General features: G+C 43.2%; 1 protein-coding gene across 1 annotated transcript in view; it reads right to left on the reverse strand.

Annotated features, from left to right (window-relative positions):
- Positions 1-3704, reverse strand: part of LOC118787241 (human immunodeficiency virus type I enhancer-binding protein 2 homolog) — a 43615-nt gene extending 39911 nt beyond the window's left edge. Inside the window, exon 1 of the mRNA XM_036542732.1 lies at positions 3646-3704. The gene's annotated coding sequence lies outside the window, so the exon portion shown is untranslated. The remainder of the gene's footprint in view (positions 1-3645) is intronic.
- Between the last annotated feature and the right edge of the window lie 10076 nt (positions 3705-13780).

A 13780-nucleotide genomic window follows, 5' to 3' on the forward strand; every position in this document is an offset into this window, starting at 1 on the left:
TGAGGACTGTTTATCCTAACCCCACAGCAAACCTATCCCATTTTCACACGCAGTACGTAAATATAACTTTTACCTTCTCATAAAATCTCTCTAAAATCTAAAGTTGCCCAGCTGGCAACAGTAGTTATTTTCCACAGCTCACACAAAGTGGGAACTCTTGGTGCAAGGGAAAAAGTCACTGGTGTGGGTGAATAAATCAACATGCTCCCTCATTCCGTGGTAAATATTATGTCACACAGTGCTGTTTTGTCTCTGCTGTGTGAATCCAATATCTGACCCTAAATGTAAAGGAGAAATTCCTGTTTTTGTGGGCTTATCGGGCCCATTTCTGGCATCCTTTTTTACATAAAGCGGAATGATCTGGAATAAACAGACACAAAGTACAGTCAGTCTGAGTGAGTCAATGTGTGAAAACACATTCTGCCATAGCGTTCAGCACCCCACTGTACAGCGTGCATCCAATTCTACAAATGAGTCTGACAAGCCAGCGAAACAAAGGATGAAAACTGAGCCTTTTTTTAGAACAAAGATGGCTGCCAAGTGAACGAGATCCATTGTTCTGAAAAAAAGAAAGTACAATGAAACGGAATCGACAACGCAAATAGTTTTAGCACACCGCTGCTCTGTGGTGACTCTGATAACATGGTACCAGACATTTGACAGCACAGAACTTCACATTTAATGGTTACACCTCTCTTACATTACATTACTTGCATTTAGCTGACGTTCTTATCCAGAACCACTTCCATCACAATAGAACACAAGTGTATCCATTCAATTTAAACGGGCAACAGTGTGAGACCAGGCTAACAGCGCTTCCGGACCAGTGAGTGTGAGCTCAAACACTATTCGAGCCCTACAACAAATTAACTTGTTCAATCTGACGGGAGCCAAGTATACTACCACACAATAGTCCCTAGAACACAGAATACAAATTACATCACAATACTACACATAAAATTATATTTCTTGGCGGTGCTGCATTGGGAAAATTGGTAAGGGTTAGTGTGCCATTTGTATATGCCCATAACCCACTCCGTTTGACTAATGGACTTTCTGCGGTATGAATTGTTAATGCCTTTAATAGATAGAACTTGCTTGATATGAAAAATGGTATGATGAAGGGGGGGAAAAACACTGGCTTTCACAGCGCGCTGGTTTTGGCTGCACACTCCCACGATGACATCACTCCAGCCTGCTCCTAGCAAGTGCAGTTCCAGCCCATTGTGAAAGCGCAGCACCTAAAATTTTTATTCCGTCCCCTCTTTCTCCCACATGTGCATTCCGTGCCTACAGCAGAGTTTCCCTCGTCCCTCCTGTTCACTCCCGCTTCTCTCTTACACACTCAGTCTCATCCCACCAAGGACAAAGTGCTGTTCCGAGGGTTCCCATAGTAACAAAATGTGTATTTCTGTTTAAGGTTCTCACACATTGTCTGCTCGGGCTCGAACAAAAACCATGGCGCTGACCAATAGAATTGCTTCATTTTCTCAGTCTAAGAAAACACATAAAATCTCTGCTGGTAGTTCTTTAAAAATGAACAGCCATTTTAGACCATGCACTGTACATGAATGAGAATGATTGTTTTAGTATTTTTTGAGGATAGATATGCCGTCAAAAATCAAATGCAAAAAAAAAAAAAATGAAGACATCCATTGTTTGGCTTTCAACATGGGTCCCAATGGGATTTTTCCTTTGCCCATGCATCGTTTTGAAACAACAATTTATCAGCTCTATCTGTTACCTATTCATCTTTCACCCATAGATGTTCTTAACAGCAATATGATGTACTGGTAAAGAGCAGGGCTAAAAACCAAAAGGGCACTAGTTCAATTCCCCGCTGGGGCGCTGCTGTTGTACTTTTGGACAAGGTGCTTAACCTACAATGACCTCAGTAAATATCCAGCCGTGTGCATGGATGAAATTGTAAGTCACTCTGGATAAGATTGTCTGCGATGACAGTGATGTAATGTAATTCTCATCACCCATCAATTGAAACAGAAAGCCAGGGGTTCTTGATAATTCAGTTAGACTCAGAAACATCGTCATGTGATCAGATGGCTAAAGCCTGATTGGGATATTGGCAGTGACACGCCCAAAAAAAAAAATAAAATAAAAGGCCTGTTTTGTGTTAGTTCCCAAAAGATTTAATGACCTTATGCCCTCAGTGAGGGATTTGAACAAACATCTCATTTGAAAAGCTACACCTCCTGCATAAAAGTGTCCCCATCCCTGGACTGACACACTGCCTTGTCCAGAGGAGAGGGTTCCCTCTACTGGCCAATCAACAGTACACAGTGGCAACCCGGGCTGCCACAAGTCATGAGAGTGCTGATGGGAGATGAAGTCCGTCATAAGAGAGTGTTAAGGTACTGTCATATAGTTTCTGGACTCAACCTCCCATGAGCACCTCTGAAACATTGTTCAGTCTTTACCTACTGAACTCACCCCAGACCCTCCACTACTAACAATTCAAATACAGTTCAAGCTCCTGCTTAGCCACAGCAGTTTGCTGTGCTCCGGCTGCCGCGTAACTGGACGGCTTAAAAAACAATAACAGGCAACATGGTCACCTTACGTCATATGAATCACATGGAGCGGTACGCATAGCTGTGACTTTTTGGGGAGTAGCTTAGTCTTTTATGACTCAGTCTGCCCTCTGGGGCTTAGGTTAGAAGGCAGGTACAAAACACACAGCGTACATGTCCTGTCTAAATATAGCAGCGTTCTCCTTCTGTGTGGTTTCTCTTTGCAGTGGTCACGATAGCGAGCTTCTGAGAGGGCGCAGAGAAGGCTGAGAGCTTGCGCTGTGGCAGCAGATATGGTGGCTTTAACCCTCGTAAGTATGTCTGTCTCGACATTACCTACAGAAGGCTGCGGGATGCATCTACAAACCTTCTTCCATTTAGCGTGAGGTTTAAAATGGCGCCTTGAAATTTTCAAACGATAGATCACAAGTCCTGTTCTCTCCTAGCTATTACTTAAAGTGTGTGTCCAATCGAATTGAACAGAAGGTTTTTTGTTTTTTTTTTGGAAAAATGACTCAGTAAAAGCAAGAAGTGTTTGGTACTAAATGCCAAGCATTTATGAATCAGACTCTTAAGGGCCAAAGACTTGGTGTGCTCTGAATATGTCCAACTGGTTGCCAGTCACTGCCTTTCCCATAAAGCTACAATAAGGTGAACTGCTGATATAATTTACAGAGCAGGCATATATACCCTTTAGTGTCCTCCTGTCTGCCCTCCAGAAGATCACAGCGTTGGACAACAAGGTACAAGGTGGGCCGGGTGACCTCATTGCTGTCTGTGGTTGGCCTAAATAAGCAGCGATTGTCCCTCTAGCCCCTGAAGCCTGCTGTCAGAACCTCGACCTACATGTGGCCCCTGGTGAAGGTAAATGCCACCAAACTAAATGCAGCGGATCCATTTCATCTCCACTCGAATCCAGTCACCAACCCCACAGCCTGGCACTGTGACCTCTAACAAGACACTGCATGTTAACCTCTACATGGCAGGTCACTCGTCATGATTTGCTGTCTTTTATTTGAAGGGTCATCCATGACTTCTGCCTGTCTGTTCTCCACTAAAATTGGAGGCATACTCTTTGTGTGGACATATAGAAATGCAGCCATACCAGCTAACATACCTCGTATAACAGTCTTCCTCTTCTTATTGGTGGGTATGAACTAATCCCAATGCACAGCCATCTAATGCCGCCTGTGTCAGAGAGAAAGAGATGATGTGAATAAGGACCGGGAGCCACCAACACACACACACACACACACACACACACACACACACACACGCACACACACGCACACACACACACACACACACACACACACACACACACACACACACACACACACCACATGCTTGTCTAAGCATCATTTGCCATGGTAATGTAATTCAGAATCATGTTCAGAATTCAGTGAAATGCATGGTGTACTTTTGCAGTGCATTCTTGCTCCTGCACAGAGTACAGAACGCTAAACTGTTAAAGGTGAATTACAGTTAAGGTTCTTAAGTTCACCTGTCACTATTCAGCCTGCACTGTGCTTTTTTTAATCCAGCCCCAAAACTGGCAACCTGCCGTAGCCCAACAGAAGGGAGGAGTTTGGCGTGTGAGCAGCACGGTTAAAGACATCCAAGCTTCACGGACAGCACTATCTGACTGACAGCCTTGTTCAGCGCTAGTCCTTCTAAACCCGGCTCAACCTGAGCACCCCCCGCGCACACATTCCCTCCCCGAAGCTGCCCCCCCCCACCCCCCAGCCACCAGCCCTGCTCACATTGTCACTCACCTGACACCAGTTCCTCTGCGTCCCACCAGCCCCAAGGCTCGGAAAAATGAGCTCACACCTCCAGGAAGTGGGTCACGAGCCCACAAATGTGCCCTCCAAATATGAGCTGTACCCATCTACAATCGTCAGCTGCCCTCGTATCTCTCCCTCTCTCTCCTTCCCTCTCTCTCGCTCTCTCTCTCTCTCTCTCTCTCTCTCTCTCTCACTCACTCACACACACACACGCACTCCCTCTCCCTCTCTCCCCAGCACAATCTCTAACGTGACCACATTACTTCAGCACAAACACCTGTGTGCTGATTGGCTGGATGGGGAGGGGTGGGGGGGTGGGGGGGGGAGGTGGAGACACCCATCTCCGTGACGATGCTCTCGTGGCGGCTGCCGGAGGTGCGCAAAGACGGAACTGGGTTTTCAGCTGGTCCTCACAGCTGCGGGAACCTTCAGAGAGAGAGGGAGGGAGGGAGAGGGAGGGGGAGAGAGGGCTGCTGCTCTCTGCGAGTGTGTGAAGGGGAGGAAGTGCAGCTGTGAACCGTTTCCTGTTCAACAGCCGAGGGGAACGACGATGTCGGCACACTCACACTGCCCGGGGACGTCAGCTCTGCCGCTGCGGGACAAGAGTGAGGCGTCTGCGGGCGTGTGCGGAGAACGCTCGCCTCGCCGCGGGCCTCCTCCACGGGGCGGTCGGCCTGTAAACGGCAGCTCCTCCACAGCATGAGAAAACACAGCAGGGGAAATGTTTGCTTGAACACACTGAGCAAACACACCGTGTGAAGCCCAGATGAACAATGCCCTCATTCACTCCTTTCCAGAAAAAAAAAAACGTATAATGTATGAGATGCAAATAGATAAGGATATCAAATAAAAACTTGCTAAGGAAATTACTGACCGCCTCTCAGAGAGTAGCCCCGGTGCTTTTTAAATGTTTCGTGTTTCAGCTGATCTCATACGGTCTGGAACCAACAGTAGCACACAAAGACAATTTTTTTTAATTCACACTGCACAGTGTGTCTCCAGACCGCTTAGACGAGTATTTATCCAGTGGATGTTGCGTGGGTCAGATACTGCAGTGAAACAGCTCATATCGCACGTCGCCTTTGACAGATAAACCGGCCGGCTTTGTCAGATGACCTCCCCGTAATTCACTCCTGAATAGCTGCTTCCAGCCAGCACACATCTGGAGGCAGTGATATCAAGCAGCAGCATTTGGAACTGAGTCATAATTTACGGCATATTCTGACCCCTGGATAACAGCTCGAGAACGCTTGTCTCGTGTGGGTTGAGGGATTAGCAAATGGCTTCTTTATCTATGCAAGATTGCAGGAAATCTGTGCACACCACTGTTTCTCTGTCTTTTTTTGGCAATCAAGATTAGCTTTCAAATCATTTGTTTCTTTTCTTTGCCAGCATATTTCAAGTCCTCAATATAGCCTGGGCAGATATGAGTAGGATGTCACTTCCAACAGGAACAGCTGTCTGAAAAGGCATTGTCATCTGAAATGATCATGGATGCAACCCCTCTGACCCTGACAGTCTGAGTGAAAACCCTAATCAGGGAACGCTTCAAGTTTGATTACTCTGGTCATTAAGCCCTGTGCGCAGTCTCTTATAGATTAACTAACCTTACTGTTAGCTAACCTAAACTCGAGTCCCAGCTTCAGCCTAACCTTAACGCTGACCAAATGTGCAGACGCTAGCTGGCAGGATGTTGCATCCACGGACAGAGGCTGACGAGGCTGTCCTTTTCTGACAGACCTGCCCCTGGTTTCTACAGTCTGTACCTATGGCCATAATGCAGACAGAGGTCTGAGCCTGGGGGGTGGGGGAGGGTATACTGCAGCATCCAGCCTCCTGATACTGCTTCTCATGTCAAAGCATTAAGAGTACTGAGCATGACCAGCGCCACGGAGACACAACCAGGGGTTGCTTTTTGTTCACTCTTCACAGTATCACAACGTCTCTTCACAGGTTTTTTTATTTGTCATGTCTTGACAATGTATATGGCTTTTTAAGTATGGAGTTACTTGCCACACTAAACCAGAATATAAATTGCTGTGGACTCTCATTATAGCACAGAACACCTACTTACAGTCAGTAAAATGTGATACTAAAAATACAGGGAACCTTAACATAACATGATTTATCTATATCAAAAACATCACACGGGCAAATTCCTCATTCTGAGGAAATAAAAAAGCATATAATGTTTTTTAATGAATACCTTGCACATCTTTCCCCAGTCTATGCCTGTTGCTTCAACTCCATCCCCAAACCCCTTTTTAAATCTTTCATCTTTTCTTTTATTTCTTTTTAATTCATTTTCCTCTCCATTGACTTCCATGTTTATTTTTGTTCTGGCAAAATGAAACTATTTTATTATTTATTATCTAACTATTGAGAATAATTATCATCTCAGTTTATACCTTACTCATTTCCCCATCAAGATCTTTGTTTGAGATCTAATTTCAATCAGATGTTAAGAGCTTCTTCAAAAGAGACCTTTTCCTTTTCTCGTTATGCTTAGTGACCGCTATCCATTATTACCATTACTTCAGTGACTGAATGATTCACACATCTGAATGACTTTCTTTTTTTTTGAACAAAATCCAGCCAATGACTCATTCTGAGAATGGAACAGCATACCTTCAATCACCCTGTATCAGTCAAATTTTAATCCTGGAATTAACTGTCCTTGAAAGATTTCCCATTGCTTTCTTTGCTGGTTTTGTGGTCTAAAACCAGACTGCTCTGAATCCCTGAACATTTCAACACCAAAGACTTTAAAACTAGCACCAAAGACCTCTTCCTGACATTTAACTTTTTATGGATTAAATAAATTACCATTGATTTGTATACTGCCACAGACTGTCACTCTGTCAAGGATGCACCTGTAGCCTTCTTCACACTACAGAGACAAGGTTACAGCACAGTATCTGCAGGGGTTTAGATCAAACATCTTTACAAAGATGGCAGAGGAATGCATATAAGATATGGATGTAAGGATGCTCTAAGAAGTACCCTGGCATGTTAGTACAGCACCATTGCCAGCATTCAACTCAATGGCACCTGTGAACACTCTCTGTGACCACAGATGTTCTACGGTAACCAGATATCCAACTCCAGCGTTTCTTCCGTCCCCCATCTATGAGGATTTGTAAAGAAACATGCTGTCTGTACTCCAGTGCTGGCTGTGGGTGCTCTGTTTTACAACAGTCTTCTTCACAAATTTTCACCACGAGCCATCAGATCAGAGCACTTGTAGCTTCAGCAATGACAGCCATGGAATTTCTCAATGTGAAGTGCACCAAGCTGACAATCTAGTCCATATATCAAGATTCTGTGCTAATCTTAATTTAAATTACTTTCAAATTTTAGATATGTGCACATGCTAATTAATTAAATACCAGTTAATAAAATTACATCTGTTTGCCTCTTTTAGGCTAAAACAAATAGCTCCAATTCACACTACCATACAATGATTTTTTTCCCTGAGTGCCTCTGAGCTGAGGTGAAATTTACTCAACAAAGCCTTCAGGTGTCTTGTGCTGCTGTGTTGATGGGACAAGGCTTAGCCTGAAACTAAAGTAATACTAAAATAAGTCATCATTGACCGTATAACGGTACTTCAACAACCTTTTGCCCTGAGCATGAGACGTATCACGTGAAATGAACCAGGTGATCTTTTTAGCACACACCGCTTGGCATTCGCCTCCAGGGTTTCGCGGCATCAGAGAAACTGGGTCTCCAGCACATAAACGTGCAGCCAAGTGTGCTTCTCCGTTAAACTGTGGAAACCGCGAACATCTGCAACAATCGGCGCCCGAGAACCCCTTGCTAGCCCCCATCCTGTCAGCGAACGCGTCATGGAACATTCCCGGAACGGGCTATCGTTCCACCCACCTCTCGCGTTCATACAAGAGAGCAAGCGCTCTCAGACAAGCATTCAGACGTATGACAGTTCACCTACGTTACGAATCGGGACCTCAAAACGTAGACAAGCGCACCTGTAGCAGACCTCGGTATTCATATTCCTCAATGAAAAAATTGCCGGCTAGTGGTCAGAGTTGTGCACACTGCCACATGAATTTTGGCGGCTCAGCCACTGCATAGGTTAATGTGAATTCTGGAGGATATTACGCAACATTCCTAAAACGCATCCAAGCATCTGGGTATTCCCCACGTCTCCCAGTAACATGCACATGATATGCCAACATACTACAAAGCTACACACCGCGTTGCACTCACAGATAGGATCGTGTAGATCTAAACATTTTCAGGTTACTGCACATTATAACGGAAAATGTTAACCCTTTCGCCAAAGGGATCATTCTGACACGCCCCACATGAGGAATCAAAAGTGGATTCCTCATGTGGAGACAGACCGCTTTCCAGAGGAGATGGGAAGCGAGCACGAGTGCATCTGTCCGTTTGTGCCCTCCAGTTGCGTCATCGGATCCCCCAGCGCGCCCGTGCAACCTTCCGGCCTCTCCGCTTGCAGGGAACCCCCGCGGGGACGCGCATGGCGCACGGGCTAGCCAGTGGACGGCTAATCACAATGTGTTCGAAGTGCGCAGCAATACTTATCTTTTTTTGTTACATGGGTGTTGCATGGTTACATGGGTGTTTGTTAAAAAGTAATCACAGATACAGTATGTTACCAATTAGGAAAACTGTGTTAGGACGCTAAGTAGAAAACAGCCTTGACAGCTTTTTAAATGCTCACAAAACCCACAGGAGCGCTAAAATGTCGAATTACATGCCTGAGCGGCGAGATTAGGCAATGATTAAACATATGTGGAAAAAGGTGTAAATTGGAATGATTTTGTAATTTGTGGTTGTAAAAAAGTGCCTCAAAAAGATCTCCAAACGTCTTAGTTTAGCAAACATTCATTATCTCACTACAGCACAATTTCTTTTCTTTTCTTTTATAACCATAAACAGTTTTTATGCTTTAGAACATATACTATTATCTATTCACAGTCCGTCTGGTATCCAGTTGGTGTTTTTCATGATTTTGTTATTGCATTTTATCTACCTAATTCTGAACAACATCTCTAAAGTTGTCTCTTTTTAAATATAACTGAATACAATTCATTCCATGCAAGAGAACTCCATACTCTTTTTTTAGGGTGGAAAAATGCAAAAACACTGGCATGACATTGTGGAAAAAAATCAGTGTTTATAACTATCTTTCCCTTTGCTGAACCCAAGGGGATCTGACAACGTGATCACGCTGCAAATTAAAGGGCCTCAGATGGATATTTTAAAAAGACATATAAGCAATAAGGTTTTAGGTTGTGAAACAGTAGTGTGGAACAGTAGTGTGGAATTTGCTGGTATTCAGAGTCCAGGTCTTGTGATTTTAAACACAGCGTGAGAGGTCACATGGGTTGATTCTGAAGATCAACAGTGAAAACTCCCTCTGTAAATTTTGACTGTCTTTCCGAGAAACGGTTAAATGGTTATGTAACAACTGGATCTGTAGATGGTGCATGCTCTCCACCCAACAGGAGCATGCAACCAACCGCAGACACTCCCAGAATCCACCCATCATCGCATCTGAGGTCATCTGGCAATAGCGTGTAATGTTCCAGCATTAATAAAGGAAACAATTCTGCTTGATCACTAATGATCCCATTCTATGAAATAACGCCATTCTATTCAACCACACCAATATAGGCATTGTGGCATCAAAAAAAAGAAAAGAAAGCATCCATTCTACAGTTAACCACTCTTTTAGAGGGAGAATATCTTACACTTTCCTGTTTCCCTTTTTGGGTGGGGTGGGGTGGGGGTGGGGGGGGGGGGGGGGCACCTTCATCTTTATCAGCATTCCTGTATGTACCGCCAAACTGATTTTCCCATGAGCCAGTCTTCAGTTTATTTGTGATAAAGAGGTTCTCATTGGCAGAGTTTCAATGCTCGGGTTGCCACACAGCTGTGGCCCGCGTGATGCAACCTCAGAAACAAACAATTTGCATGTTCTCACACTACCATCCAGAGCAGGGAACAGTACACAGCTCCTAATGGCGGGAGTGTGGGGGACCAGGCGCCCATTCACATTAACACCGCATTACAATGCAGTTAGTTCATTACATTTTCTCAGTACTGTTGGGGTCATGCTCCCCCTGTCCCCTCCTAAACCTGCACCACATAGAATGGTGACTTTATGCAAAAAAAAAAATATATATATATATATACAGTATAAAATACAAAATACAACACAATACAATTTAATACAAAACCTTTTTGGTGGTTGGATTATCTGATTCCCCGTGCCTTGGGTTGATTATTTTGTTCATATTTATGTGCTGGATCCTGTGTCACACAAAGCTACTCTCTTGCTCCAGTAACCTTTTGGTGTCCATGCATGTGTCAGAACAACCACCACACACCTCTGCATTAACCAGGGAACTCTTCCATCAGATTATATGGCAGTAGCCCTGTCACATTGTTTTACTCCTTTTGGCGGGGGGGGGGGGGGGGGGGGGGGGGTTATCTAAGTTTGGGGGGGGGGGGGGGGGTTCTCCACATAGCACAGCAGAGATGTTTATGGAAGCAGCTGAGGGGGTTATCTATGGTTTTGAATAAAATCCATAAGTGTGAAGATGTTATACAGTGGACAGACTTCAGATACTCATACACAGTATATGATACATGGACAAAGGAAACGAAACCTAAAATGTGATTAGACACATGAATACATAAATAAATAGATAACTGAAGATACATGCTTCTCTCAATTTTGCTGCTGGTGCAGTGGCTGTGGATCATTTGTTGTCTCAGGATAATTCACATTAGATTTTAGATTAGATTAGATACAATTTTACATGTTATCCATTTATACAGTTAGATATCTACTGAGGCAATTCTGGGTTAAGCACTTTGCCCAAGGGTACAACAGCAGCCCCTCAGAAGGGAATTGAAGCAGCAGCCTTTTTTTGGTTACCAGCCCTGCTCTTTACCACTACACCACACCGCTGCCTGTGGCAGTTGACACTGACATTGAGGGGTTTCTTCTGGATTTGGACAGAACAGATTTTATGGTGTCATACCTTAGCTGATAAGACGTAAGACGATGATAAGACGTAATGTATGTATTATTATTGTGTCTTACTCATATGATTAAGCATGAGAATATTCCTTACAAAGTTAAAACAAACATCGTTGAAATGGCCTTGTGTGCAACACATTTTGCAACCTTGTGTGAAAGTTTCTTTAACTGGCAGCCCTGGAACCCTCCATGCAAACAGATTTAGCTCCTAGTGTTCATTCATCTTTGACTAAACCTCAATAATGTGTTTTTAATGATGTGTAATAGCACTGTTAATGCTTTATTAAGCATTTATAATGGTGTTCTGTTCTGAAGTGTTACTGTTCAATTCAAAACCCTGGGTGCCATCCAAGGTCAGAGTTATTTTTCATTTCCCCATATTTCCTCACTTGGTCACATTGCTACTCTCTACAGTGCAGCACTAGTTGGAACTGATCCCAGTACCCTCAAAATATCACATATTCGTGACAGATTTTTTTCAAAGAGCAGCATTGAGCACAATGCTATGCAGACAGGAAACTCTCCTGTGCATTGATGTGCTGAAATCCTTACCTCGCCCAAAACTGACAAATCATGTATGCTTGTGTTTACCTAAGCCCCACAGAAAAGGATTTTTTTCCGGCCAAGTTACATTCCACCTGACTGGAGTCATTCTCTGAATGTTATCAGTAATACTTCATTGTGTCATTAACATGAACTGTGTATTTAATAGGTGCTGTGAACTTTTTATACAATTTATTTTAAAAGGAACCTTCTGGAAAGTATTTCATTTGATGTAACAAGAATGCGTCAAGTCAATAGCCCTTGCAAAGCAGATTTATCATGGTTTGGGTTATAATGTTGAACATATGAAGCATTGCTCCAAGAGAACAGTTTCTCTGAACTGCTGGACGTAATCCAGGAAAGAGCATGACGAGTCAGGAGTATCCCACAGATAAATCCATATGAGCATTCTGTCACTCACAGTAGGGCTGCTACAGTAATTCACAGGGAAGGTTCATGTGATCAAAGTTATTTAAAAAATAAATAAATAAATAATGACAATAATGGGGTGTGTTCTTGCATCAGTCACTTTGTAAAGCAGATGATATTGTGTTCACAATTTCACTTAAAGGCGTCAAATTAATGGCGTGGAGTTGTTCACCATTAAGTGTGCTTTGTCAGTAGAGATGATGTTATGAATATCCTCATTTAATCTACTGTGTGAAAAAAAATTCAAAGGAAATGGTTGTGTCAAGCAGTCTGGTTGCGTTTTTGTGCTTTGAACGCAACATGAAAGTGCTCTGTCATTGGTTCTCAACAGTCCGGTCGTCATGACCAGACATTGTGGTCAGACGGTAAAAACAGTGTCTGAACTCTGCCACCGTCAGTGAATGGAGTGACTGAGGGAAGGCTTCCTGCAGCTGGAGTGGTGAGAGAAATTCCTCTTCATATAAAAAAAATCATAGCGTTTATGATTCTGTCTTTGTTCCATGTTTGCCTTGGCGCTTTTCAGAATGGCTGCAGACACAGACTCTGCACAAACAACAGACCAAGGGCCGCAGCAAGAAACACGGACATTCCAGAGCTCTGGAGAGAGAGGGGTCTGGCCCTCACAACGGCACACACAAAAACATGGAGAAATTTATTCACACACTCCTCATCATTTACAGTTGTACACGTATGATGTAATATTCATGTACAGTGTGGTGTCAGGGTTTTTCAAGGACTGTGTTGGGACTGGAGTGTTTGCCTCAGAATAGCAGTTGAGAGGTGGGGAATATTTAAATGTTTTTTTTTTTTTTACACTGCTAGCTGGGAATTAGAAAGAATATCATGATTGTGCTATCACTAAAGCGCACAAGTCACAATTATTTTGTCTTTTTTTCCAAGCTTATTGCCATATAATAGAAAGCGTGGTGAAATAATGAAAAGCACGAAAAAAGGAAAGCATGAGTACCTTTCAAATGTTTGTTAAAAAAGGAGCAGCCAGCACAATCTCAGTCATATATTTTACACTATGGAACAGACAAAAACAAAAAACAAACCGTTTACTTACTCCCTTCTAACCCTACTTTTTAAATTATTTTGTTTAACACAACAGTTAAGTATTATCTTGTCATGTAAGTATGCCCTTAAATACATGTCAAAGACAGTATATGAAAATGAAATGTGTCATATTTCATGCAGGACCATTTGCATTTGAACTGAAATGAAAATAGACTCACTTCATGTTTTATCCCGATGCTAAATTTAAGCTGTGCGAGATATTTTATCATGTTTGAGAGTGTCTGTTGACACTTTCTGCGGACATGAGAACAACAGTTATTAACACCATTTTTAACACTTATTACCCCCCTGAAGAGGTGAAGATTTGAATATCATCAGAAGGATGCGCTTGCATATATTTGCATACCAATATGCTAGAAATGTTAACCAGTGAGGTA

This window comes from Megalops cyprinoides, chromosome 12, assembly GCF_013368585.1.
Source record: "Megalops cyprinoides isolate fMegCyp1 chromosome 12, fMegCyp1.pri, whole genome shotgun sequence".
Lineage (NCBI taxonomy): Eukaryota > Metazoa > Chordata > Actinopteri > Elopiformes > Megalopidae > Megalops > Megalops cyprinoides.